This window comes from Typopeltis vanoorti, chromosome 14 (genome assembly GCF_054136105.1).
Source record: "Typopeltis vanoorti isolate ZY-2024b chromosome 14, IOZ_Tvanoo_1.0, whole genome shotgun sequence".
Lineage (NCBI taxonomy): Eukaryota > Metazoa > Arthropoda > Arachnida > Uropygi > Thelyphonidae > Typopeltis > Typopeltis vanoorti.
In genome coordinates, this window is record NC_143562.1 from 108,472,591 (window position 1) to 108,486,150 (window position 13,560).

A 13,560-nucleotide genomic window follows, 5' to 3' on the forward strand; every position below is an offset into this window, starting at 1 on the left:
TTAATGTATTTAATTTTTAACAGTGACTTTAATTTGAGATTGGGGTTTCCAATGGGGTATCTAATCAAATATTGCAACGCTGATTTGATTTCGAAACTGCATCTTAAAAAACAAGAACAGTTGCTTAAAGATCGATATCACTTCGTTCAGATCTCCCACCTTGTTTATTTTCCATTTCGCGGTTTATGCCTCTGATGGGTTCTTTCATCCCACTCTATTCACCGTCAACATGGAATTACTCTAAATGAGAAAAAAAAGAACTACCATGCTATTCGTATACCAATCTAATTGTTTTTAATAATTCTGAGCACATTTGTAACTATCAATTCAACTAAGCTAATCTTAGTTGTTCCCACGATATTGTGCTAAAGAATGTTTGAAATTAATCTTCGCTTCATTATCAGCTGTGGTCATCGCTCCTTCAAATCCCCCGTCTGCAGTTCATATTCTTATGATTAGCGCCATAAAAATACTTTCTCTGAGCTTGACATCTATAAGAATCGGAAATTTGTAGCAAGGATACATTCGCCATTCTTTTCCGATGCCTTAAAAATTTCCTTACGAACCATAATTTTATGTTAAGCGACGACAGGAAATCTTTATTCAAATCCATCAAACTTAAAAGAAATGGTTAAATGTGGAACGAATACTTCTCTTTTCCCGTTTTAATTTTTTAAGTTGTTGGTTATGGATTCTGTTGTTCAGATTTCATATGCTTTCATTACATTTAATATGTCCAGAGTTTTTATTTTTATTTTTATTTATTTATCTGTTTTTCATAGACGAGTCAACTGAACCAGCCCAAGTCCCTTAGCTGGTTATATATAATTACTGTAATGGGCTGTAATTATATATAAATATAATTACAGCATATTAGCCAGTTTTTGTACAAAGGTTTATTCCTAGTTTCGAACTGGTAAGACTCAGTGTCATCGCGTATACTAGCATCACATTCCGAATCTGAAGAAATAAGTGCATTAAGCGATTCTGATGGTGAATGTATTCGTAGCCTAGTCTCATAAGCCATTTATGGGAGAAAGAAGATTTTGGACAGACAATTCCTTTTATATTTCAAGTGCTTGATATATTCCAGTATGTTTTATCTCCTCGTTTTCAATGCGAATCTATCACAGATAGAAAAGTAGATGTTTTGAAACATAAACCAGTTTCACCCAAACTGACACATCCTAACAATGTTTCGACTACTTATACACTCACGCCACCTACCGGGTTTCATTTTCTGTTCGTAAATAAGCCAGATATTTTCATAATGCAAACATTATCATTTTTAATTATTTTATTTCAGTATATTTTCTGATGAATGTGTACGAGATGCAGACACAGTAGCCATATTCATGTTTAGCGTACAAGAATTATTTAAGCAGATTATTCGATTAGTTAAATTAATAATTACTTCATTCTTACTGTTTGTTTATTAAAATCAACATGCAGAATTGTACAGAACTTCAAACGTATGAGAAATGAAGGGTTCTCTCCTTTAAAATCTAATTTCAAGTGTTCATATTCCGGTAGAATTCATGTGGAATAAGATTCTCTTTATTTATAAGAAAATAGCACGTAAATCATTATTTAATTCTAGTATAATTTCAATATTTCTACAAGTAACTGAATTTAAGCTTTTCATTATGTATTTCATAAACTCTGACATATCCAATCCATCTTCGTTGGTTTCCAGTCAGATACCACCCACCCACCCTTTTCTATTTAAATTTCAGGTGAATAGACAGATGAATAGAGAGCACATACACAGAGCGTAAGAGGGAGAGATAGACAGAGAGATAGATACGGTCATCATTCTTTCAAATTCAAGTAAAAATAGCCTCAACGAAAAGGCAAAATAACCGAAAGTATCAGCCTGAATGTGCCTCCACACCGAATCTCGTGCTGGCAAATTTATTACCCCATTCGTCACGGGTGTGTAACTGACGAACTAAGAAAAAAAAAACACCCAGGAATCTCATCAGTAAATGAAAGGCGGTATAAGAAGCGTAAAACGCTAGCACCGTACCCAAACGACATCTTCATCACACAGTGAAATGGAGTGTGACGAACTCGGAACTCTTCGCTCTGCTTTTGCTTCAAAGTTTTCAAATATCGCCAACGCATGTACGAGGATGGAGTGTAAATATCTATGATGAAACGACCTTCTTTTAGTGAGCGAAGGAACTAAAATACTCACAGCTGCAAAGAAATGGGGGGAAAAGATTTTTCCCTTCACCGAAGCAGGGTTTTAACAAAAGATAAAGCTCCTTATATTTCAAAGGATTTACGTTTACTTAAGTAAAAAAGGCGTGTCAATTAGATTCTTATAACACCTTTTCTCCATAAATGGAAGGAGGATCATTTAGCGAACAGAAAAGTTCTTAGTACTCGGAGAAAGATAAACCGCTCTACTACAGTATAAGAAAATATATAAATGATAGCACATTATTAAACTCACAACCAAACACACGAGGGGACTCGTTGTTTCCGAAAAAATACTTTATTTCAGTGGCTGAAATATCAACAGAGTTCTATAAATTAATCCGTTAACATCGCCAAAAATACGAACAACAACCGACATATGTACAGCACAGATATTTATATAAAATGTAATTTAAAACTAAGATTGGCGAAATTTAATGACAGATCAACGTATAATGAACTCTCATCTATCTTGGAGAGTCCAAGATAGATGAGATTTTACATATAAATTAAGATTGAAACTGACCAAAAACCAAGAGGATATAAAAACGTATAAAAGAACACTTCATATACAAAATGCAATGTACACCTTTAACAATGGTACCGTTATATAGCGACAAGCAGAACGGAATTATGGGATGTTTTTGTCGAGTTCGTTCCTATATGGAAACGGATGCATTCTACACATCATCGTTCGTCTTTCTGTTATTTTGTGACTTCATCTCTGATTTATTTCTATCTTGGACTCTCCAAACAAAGGTAATCTTTCTTATAAGCCTTTCATACTCACTGAATTTTGATTCCATTATTTCGATTTTGATTCGATAATTTCCACTAGAATATTCTCCTAATCTTCACAAGGAAAATAAAAAAAAATCATTTTATTATTCCTGAACGCTCGGAGTCAGCCGAACTTTAATTCAATCGCTAAGTGTGCCTCTGAACTCTCCTTTCTTGAAGCCAGTCTGCTACAAACAGGGAGAAATGCATGAATTTATTCTTTACCTACTCTAAAATCACGATCAAACTACACTTCTAACTCCACATTCATTTTAAACCGACTGCTATACACGAGCGTATCTCTGATGCTGTTCCGGCAACAAATAATTTGACCTCAACAGAAAGTGAACGACATCAATAGCTCTTTGAATTTTTGCCATTCCCTATACCCATCGTAGTTATAATAGAATGCCATAGTTATAATTGAATTCTCTTTTGTATTCTATTATAGCATATTTTGTAACGAATGGTTCCTTTACTATATTTACAAGGGATTATTCAAAATAATCAATGTAAAGTCCACCTCACCCCCTACAGATTCTTATCAAAATTTCTTTGTAACAGCAAATTTAGTTTCTTTATGCAATATCTTTCGGCTCGATTCCAAAATGTTCAAGTATTTAAAAGACCGAATAATGCTGGATTATGGGGTCTTTTCCATCTCACAATTTATTTTAGACTAAATTATTACAATTCCTGATTTAAAGCAACACATAAAACAAAGTCAGCTAGACCAGAGTTTCTTTAACTGTGGGTCGCGACCCCAAATGGGGTCGCGTAATAAATGAATTTGGGGGTCGCGAAAAATGTGGGAACAGTAAAAGGTTTCTGAACGCGCAACGACCAAAAAATTAATTCAAAATCAAACGCATAGTGAATCCAAGTGTTTCTCGCCCGTGTTGCATCGTGCTACTTCACTGTAGCCTTGGTTCTGAACACACAACATGCGCCCTTTGCACTGAGCGTGCCGTCACGCCACGCAACGCCAACGAACGCTGCCAGAAACACCTGGGCTCAGATTCGAGACTATTGTATTGTAATTCTTTATGTAAATGTAAAATTATATGAATACCAAAGAATTGTTTTAAAATAAATTTCTTTATGATTTATTATTAGTAAATGTATGATTTGTATATCTATTTTATATACCTATATACCCGGGGTCAAGTAAAAATCTCTCCGGTGAAATGGGGTCAAGAGTGGATAAAGTTTAAGAAGCTCTGAGCTAGACAATACAAACAATGGACAGCTCGCATTCCTTTTGTATGAAGTGAGTTCAAAATGGCGACAATGCGGAGCTAGTCGAGCTCAGAAATTTACTTGCAACAAAAAGACAGAAATAATTATTCTCAAAGGGTTGAGGATTGCAACAGAGGAATGCCTATTCCTCTGTTGCAATCTTGTTGCAAAGTCGGAAACACAGTTGAAAAAAATGTCTCCCTAAGGACAATACCAAAAAACATGAAAAGTAATAAAAATCCCATAAAAAACAATAATAAATGCAAAACATTTCCTCATCCTTTTCATCGACATTCTGTTAGCCAACGGAATTGGTAAACTTTGCAACCCTGTCGTGAATGCTGGTATAAAAAAATACCCCATTCTCCCATTATTTATTTAATTAGCGTATGACGATACAACGGCCGTGAGACCCTTTTTACAGGGAAGTACCGCACTATCTCAATTCCCCTCCCATTTTTATCCGGGCTCGGGACCGGCATATAGCTGACGAATCAGGCCTATGGCTGGGTCTTAAGTATTCCGGGCTGTAATCTATGTGTTCACGGGCCGGTTTGCCTGTTTTGGGGACGAAATATCAGAGTTTCCTGGGGAACATCCCCCCCCCCAACTCCGTATGAAATCGGCTAAATCACCTTTGGTCGAAAGAGAACCCAGGTCTTTACGACCAAAGAGCTTCGTCTATACCGACTGAGCTACGGAGGCTCTTCTCCCACTATACCATTTTAAGACTCGTATATAACCAAACCCTATTAACTAACACAGTATTTTATTCCATGCATATATTATACATAATGTCTACAAACAGGGAATCTGCACATAATAGAGGGTGGTCCATAAGTAACGAAGGGTCTGAAATGTGAATAACTTTTATTTTAGCATTAATTTTTAATTTTTTTTCCCAGGAATTCTAAGAAACATTTGGGAATTAATCATGGAAAAGTTCACAACACAACCAAAATCATTGTTGGGTTGTAAACCGATGGAACTCCTAAGGCACATTTTCGTAAGTGATTCATTTCGCGAAGATCTGCAATTAATTGGCCATTACGTTCCCCAAATCTGACGGCTCACGACTTCTTCCTGTGGGGTTGCCTGAAGGAAAACGTGTATGTGAACAACTGTCTCCTGGAAGATGCCGTAGAAAGAGCTCGTCTTTGTGAAGACGAAAATGGAAGGCGTGATGTGGTTTTTCGTAACCAATAAAAAATTTCCAGGTTCTGTGTTTTATTATAAGCAAAATAGGAAAAATAATTAATAAAAATAGGTATTCAATATTTAAACTACTTTGTGATAGGCTACCATGTACAGAAATATAGAAATAGATAAAATACGTTTAACCTTCTTAACGCCCAGTTTAGTTAATCATTATTTTATTTCACGGTTGAACACACGAGGTTATAAAGGTAAGGCAATAACTAAAGCGAAATTAAGACTTCGTAGATAAACATCTCTTTCTTATTCTTTCACTTAACCGACAACTAAAACTAAAAATATAGAATGATTCGCGTCACTTTAAACAGTGCTAAGAAGATTGCAAAATGGAACCCAAGTGGAAGCAACAGAATGATTACAGTATTAAAGCTTGCATGAATGGCCAAACCCAGTCGTGTGCAGCGTGGCCGAGATCGATGTGTAATTAAAACAGCGATAGATGTAATACAAAAGATGCACCCGAATGAATATATTTATAAAATAATAATTAATGCCATAAACATGCAAGCAGCGATATGATTCATACTGCCTCTCTCAATCAGGGAATTCAATTATCACAGCACATCTTCGCCTACTGTGTCTAGCAGTCATCTATCTTACGGTGGCTTGAATGGGTTTCACTTGCGACTGTTCCACGCGTACATCTGAAAGCCTCAGTAATTATTACTAACTACGTACAGACACCGCAAGTCTATAAATAGCATATTTCCAGTGACGTCATATTTGATTATATTCTTAATATTATTTTTCAAGGATAGTTTTATTTAAATTAATGTGAAAATGTTTCTAATTATTACTTCGTAGTAGCTAAACAGATTGATTATTACTGTAATTATGAAAATAAATGCTCCAGAACTATATAATAATTACGATCATTTAATTTAACTCGGGAATTTGCAGACTTGCTGACTTTCTATATACTTGTAGTTATCAACTACTAGCATCCTATTATTTCACACCTTTTTTATAACCACATCGCATTGCGTTTTATATTTTACATCACTTTAAGCATACAGTTTGATATATCAAATTGAATACCCTTGGAGGGTAATGGATGGCAATGCTGTAGCAAATGAAGTTCTAACTGAGGCTCGGCTATTGCTGTTACCTCTTCCATTATCAGAGCTTTAATAGCTCAATAGCATCTTATCCCTACACAGTTCTCTACAGATAACGGGGAAGATGAAAAGCAGTCTTGCTTCGCCCCTTTAAGCCAGTCCTTATAAGCATACACTTCGATTGCGATCTTGATTAATCGACCGTGAGATGCGGTGATTAATACCCTTGGAGGGTAATGGATGGCAATGCTGTAGCCAATGAAGTTTAACTGAGGTTCGGCTGTTGCTGTTACCCCCTTGGACGCAGAGTTTCGAGAGTTTGAGTTCGCTCTCTTAAGGTTTTTGCCTTAAGGCAGCAATTTGAGTCTCCGGGGAAGTGTTTTCCGGCATGGCCCGGTGAGGGGCTTTGTCGGTGAATGCTTTTCTTCGGAATAAGAGCGGTTCTGCTCGGTGGTGGGGGTGCCCGTCACTGAGTGGAACTAACGCTGAGATGTGGACGGTCTTTCGTCTACTAAGGAGTGGCCTAGAGATCGTCCGAATTTTTTTGAGTTCATCTTTACTTAAACAGTCGGTGATTAATATCCTTGGAGGGTAATGGATGGCAATGCTGTACCAATGAAGTTCTAACTGAGGCTCGGCTACTACTGTTACCCTCGTGCCATGATCAGAGCTTTAATAGCTCAATAACACCTTATCCCTACACTGTCCTCTACAGATAACGGGGAAGATGAAAAGCATTCTTGCTTCGCCCCTTTAAGCCAGTCCTTATAAGGATAAGCATACAGTTTAGTCTAAAAATGCAAACTCATCTCATTTGCGCTTTTTTTTTTGAAAACTATCTGCGGCCATATCATAAACTCTTTGTAAGTTACGTTATCCCATGTATGAAAGAGTAGCCGCAAGCTAGAAGTAATTGATGGAGACTGTTAGATCCGGGGGGATGAGAAACAGAAAAGTAAATATTGCGGTAAAAGAAAATAAAGCGAAATTAATAAAACAAATAAAGTTGATTCAGCGATTGCAGTGGGACACGATGAACACCGTACTAACAACAGAAGATGTTATCACTCCGTGCAGAGGTGAAAGAATGAAAGAGGGGAAAAAGCAGGCAGATTCAGACTGAATGGTCTGAATGGAGTAATAAAAATACAGTGTCGAAGAAATTTCGGATGAATCTATACGACTAACAGTTTTATCTACTTCTACTAGCAGTAGATAAAATTATTAAAAAAAAAACAAAGTCGACATTGAGACACTGTAGTGGGACAAAGTTGGAGAAGTCGAATCATTAAGCGAGATAAATAAAGTATGAAGCAGAGATAAATTGCTCAAGGTTTATTCTGTAGGAGATACTTACACAAGGATATTTCCTATAAACGTTTAGAAACTGTATTCGTTCTCACTTAGATTATTTTGATTCTTTCTTTCTATTATTCCTTAATCAAAAGAATATTCGTTATTTAAAATGCCTGCTTGCAAAAGATAAAACTATAATGCTACTAAATATTTACCCGAATACTTTTTCTTTCAAATTTCTTTAATGGGAACGAGATCTACACTGGTGTCCCAAAGCTAAGTACCAACTATATTTTTACCTGTATATGCAAAGATTTTCATGACTACAGCCAAATGTAGAGATAAATTATTGCCAGCATACTAAAAAATTATATTACACCAAAATTGTGTCATCAATTGCGATACGTTTTTGGCAAAAGTTACAAATTTCATAAGGATGAAGTTAAGGAATTAATGTACGGCGCTTATAGAAACTTATGCGGAGAGACTTTTCAGAATGGTCCACCTCGAACTGCGATGCAGCTCTCACAACATCGTACTATTCTCAGCACCAAATGATTCAAACGTTCTTGAGGCTGGCCCACTTCTCCTTCAGAGCAAGGATCTTGTTTGTTTTCTGGAGGGGAATTTCAAAGAGCAGTGCGTCTCTCTACTGCGTCCCAAACGTGTTCCACGGGTTTGAGATGTAGGGAGCGTGCTGGCCACTCGATTCGATTAATATTCTCGGTCTCCAGAAGTATCTCCACTGCTCCTGTACGATGTGGTGTGTGCATTGTAATCCACAAAAATTAATTCTTCGCTTACAGCACCACGGAACAATCGAACATGACGATGAAGAACTTCGTCGCAATATCGTCCACTTTTCCGCACCACTTTGAACCTAGCATTGCCGTTTCTATCCCTTTCAAGAACATTCTCGCAGCGCCACTTGCACGCCAGATCAAGAAGTCTAGAATCAGAGGAAAGACTAAAACGACTCACCTGTAAAGAGTAGATTAGCCCATTGGCGTATTGTCCAATTTTTATAGATGCAACCCCACTGAAAACGTGCACCAAGATGACCTGCGGATAAAGGGATGCAGACGACATATTCGGACGTAGGCCTACTGTCGCAGACGATTTGCCAGTTTCTCGAGATATCCGCGTACCTGTGCTTGAATGAATCCCACTTGCCGTGGTGCGTCGATTACACTTTTCCGTTATAACCAAAAAGCTGTCTTCATTATCCGCGGCACAGCGACTGCGGCCTCTTATCAAATGTCTGGAAAACATTTGATTGGTGCTGTTCGGAGCTCGGACACAGCACTATGTGAGATTCCAAACTCTCTGGAAATATCAGTAATTCTGCGGCGCCTTCAAGTTTTCCAACATTTCTTCCACGGATGAAATCATGCACATGAGGTCTTTGAGCATTACAAGAAATCCAGTTTGCAACTTTATTTCTTCGCGAAAAGAAATCAACAGGTTTGAAACTCCCTTCAAACCTGTTGAGTGGTACCACGAGACCCGTTCGCGCGCGATTCGAAAATTTGAATGTGTACCCGATTTCTACTCAAAATCGTCAATTATACAAATTACTCCAAGCTGTTTCGTCTGAATTTGGGGGTGTAATCTTCATAAATAGTGTTCCTCTTTAGGGCTGGACAGCAGTGCGTTAGTTTCGGGCTGATTGCTATGGGTTTCACCTTTCCATAGCAATCAGCCAGAGGAATACGCGGGATTTATAGAAACTAAATTCAACGTTTTCTTCCCCTTAGATCGGGTCTAAAGAGGATTTCACACTCAAGATATTAAGTTTTTAAACAAAAATTCGTTAAGCGATTTTTGTTTAACACTATTAATGATCAGTCCTATTAATATACGAAAAGACTTAAGAGAATAATCGAACAATTCATTTCGTTAAACTTTTGTTTATTTCTCGTATCTATTTTTTTAATATATTTTATTGATTGCTAAAATATTTATACATACAATAAACATCTTGTGTGACATTGCATATTATAATTTTACAGAGTTCAGCACTAAGTGCCGCAATTCCTACATTGGATTTCAATTAATTTTTTTTTTATTAATACTTTTTTGCCTTTATATTATGTATTTACAACACATATTCTTCTAATATTAACAATGAAGATTATACAGAATTTTTTGTATAATTGTTTTATTTTATTTATTATTTTTTTTTAAGTTTGAGAAAGAATGATTATACATACAAATTTCCTGCATTTGCTTATAAGCATTACTTGTAAATGAGTGAGGCAAGTTAATCCCACCTACTTCGAAGCTTGGGTTAGCTTTTATGAAGAGGGTGGGATTTAGCCTTCACTATTTGTGTCGCTGCTACTGTTTATGTATGGGATGTAGGCATTGGATGCTAGTGATTTGTGATGTGTACATTAGTGTTAATGGTTTCTTAACTTTGTTGGTATATTTTCCAGAGTTCGTTTTTTAATGTTCTGTAGTTATCTAGGTGTTTTAACTTTCTTGGTAGGTTGTTGAGTTGCGTGGGTATCTGATGTGATCTCACAAAACAATCGTATGAGTTGTTGAAGCGTGTGGGGATGTAGAGAGTCGTTGTAGGTCGTGTTATACGATATGTGTCTCTGTTGTTTCGATAGATGATGTTGAAGTAATTCCTTGTTAATGTCATGTAGTGTTTCAGGTTTTTAATGCTCAGAATTCTGTGTACCGCCATGTGCTTGTTGGATATTGGTTGCTGCGTGTAAGGTGTCCAGATCACTGTTGACACGATTTTCCTGTGTATTGTTTCTAATTTTGTTAGGTGGCTATTTGATGTATTTGTATAGACTGTTATTCCGTATCTGAGTAAGGATTCGCAGATATCGTGATATAGGAGTTTTTTTTATGTTGGGTGGAATAATGTCTTTAACTTGGAAGATTTTTGCTGCGATGATCCGGAGTTTGGTGTGTAGGTATTCTATATGTTGTGTCCATTTAAGGTGGGAATCTATATACAGACCGAGGTATTTTGCGTGTGTTACAGGTTTGATTTCGGAACATTGGCAGGTATTTTTTTTGTTAATGCAGCGGTATGTGTGACAGTGTATCGATAGTGGTGCGGGACGTATGATTCTTGGGTTGTGTATTATCAGCATCTGTGTTTTGGTGCCGTTGATTAGAATTGTGTTTTGGTAGAAGTATGTTGTGATTTCGTTTAGGTCTTGTTGTGCTTTGCACAGAGCTGTGTTAATGCCTGTGTGGATTGCTAGTAGTGCAGTATCATCTGCGTATTGAAATATTTGACTTCTTATGGATATGTTATGAACATTGTTAATGTATATGTTGAATAGAGTGAATGATAATATGGCACCTTGAGGTGCCATATTATCACCCATATCATAGATATTAATTCACTATTCAATACATCTGCCTTCAGAGGGTAGCTAATGATTATTTATTTGGATAAAGGCGAAGATGCTATTGAACGACGCTTAAAAGTTTTTTTTTTCTCCATTAGGTCTACTGGCATTGAAATTACGTTAACAAAGTTTAAATGCAGCTTTATTAAGAAACCAGCAGTTAAGTTTGCGAACAAGCGGAAAGTCGGAATCATAATCTCATAATTCAGGATAATTATAACCCACCGTGTCTCGATATTCGTTGAGAGTTCACCATTCGCGGAAGTTCATAAAATAAACACGAGTCAAGATGCTAATGGAAAATTTCCGTGGCTTGCCGTAGGCTACGGAGTCTTTGAGCAGAACCGTGAACCTCTTTATTTAAGGTTCTGACTGAATTTGGTGCACAAATATTGATCTCGATATGGCTTTGTTTAGTTTCTTTGACAGTGCAGCACGAACCGCTCTCCAAGGAGAAAGTAAAATGGAACAGAAAGAGAATACCGCAAATCGTCTTCCAACACCGCTGCCGAAAGAATGAATTGTCCTTTCGTCCAGTGTGTCTTGACGGTCAACAAGAGCAAACAGTTTTAACGTTAACCATATAAAAGATGTGATGGTCGAAGGCGAAGTTCGCTGAGGGCACAAACGAAGCAAAGAATGATGAACAATAAGCATACCAATGGCAAGGCTGGGGGGGGGGAGAACAAAGACAAAGACAAGTAGGACATACGCATTCAAGAAGGAGACACAGAAAAGATCAAACTTCTCTTTACTACCGACGGGAAAAAAGACAATGGAAGAAAAAAAAAGGGACGCGTGAAATCATGGGTTTGACGGCTAGTGCGGAGTGTTTTTCCGTGAGTGCTATTCGCATCGCAATTAATCAATTAATAGTTTTTTTTCTCTTGCTTATCGTAGAAACTTCTTATTGTGTGAATAAAATGCATCCCCTCTCTCACACAAACGCACGCAAAAAATGAGCGCGCACTAATTAAATCACCGAAGTTAAACGCGTATATAAAAACAAAGCAAAACTTTTGGGAGAAAAAACAAACAAAAACATTTGATTAAATGTTTCTCGTGATGGAAAACTACCCTCCGTTAGAGAACTGAATACATTTTCTTGTTTTGGATGTTTCTCCGGATTACTTTCACGTGAAACTAATTACCGCATATTCCAAGTATGTTTTCACCGAGATAAAAAAAAAACAACCTAAAATAGTGTTAAACCCACACTGATTTTCTTCAATGGCTTCTTGCGATAATAAAATTCCCCAACTCTAATTTGGGCGTAATGCTAGTTAAGTAGTGCAAGATATGCACCCCACCACGTTAGAGTAGAAGCTGTGTGGTATATGAGCATCCATAGTGCATGAAGCTCATAACAATCAATCATGACGTTGGTCTGGTTTCTATGACAAACCCGTGAGCAGTCGTCTCGCGTTGCATTTTGCATCGTCCAACTGTTTATGAGTGAAGTTATGCAGTTAGGGCCTCTTCAGAGCTATTGTCATTGCAGAGCCGTATAACGCCCCTGTAGTCCTCGAGGTAGGACAGACAGGCGCCTTTAATGACCTTAGAGTGAGCAGCTACTAGTAAATATTGAAGGATAGAGCGAAGGAAAAGGAGTTCATCATCACTGGCTTCTCCATCTCCGGTGACAATTATGGTCCCAGTTTTGCACACACTTCGTCCCTGTGATTAATGCTAATTGCTCTAAAGATCACACAGCTGATCCAATATTAAGGTTCCTCTCGGGAGTGTTAATGATGACACAGCAAATAGGTTTGGTGGCGCCATCTTGCGAACGAAATGGTATCATTAACTATTGGACATATATCATGCCCAGAAGGCACAATTAATGTAGATCGACAATGTATTCAACTCGGCCCACGAATTGCCGAGAGAATTCGCGTTAAATTGCTCTCTCACCGAGTTTAACTTCCACGGACACACTGAATAAATAACAAAATGCCATGCAGTGGTTTTCTGCAAGTTCCATTCACAAGATAATTTTCGGTTAAAGATTTCAGTTTCTCCAAATATCAATTTAAAATGGAATACACCGCTACTACTATGTAACATTTCTATCCGCACTTAGTAAACATCGTGTTGAAAAGTTTGGTGTTAACGTTGATCATTCATACAATCATTCTGATTGTCGACCGGTCAACAATACCCAATAAAATCATAACGTGATTGGACAGCACGCACCCATTATTAGTTCATAATCACTGTCAATGAATACCAAACGACAAGACGACTTCAAAATGTATCCTCGTGCCACGAGTTTAATATTTATAATTATTATTTTGCCTTTGCATTGAATATGCAAAGTACCCGAAAATAAATCTTTATTGGTTGTAACCGATTTACAATTAAATGATCCTACCGGAAACTGGATC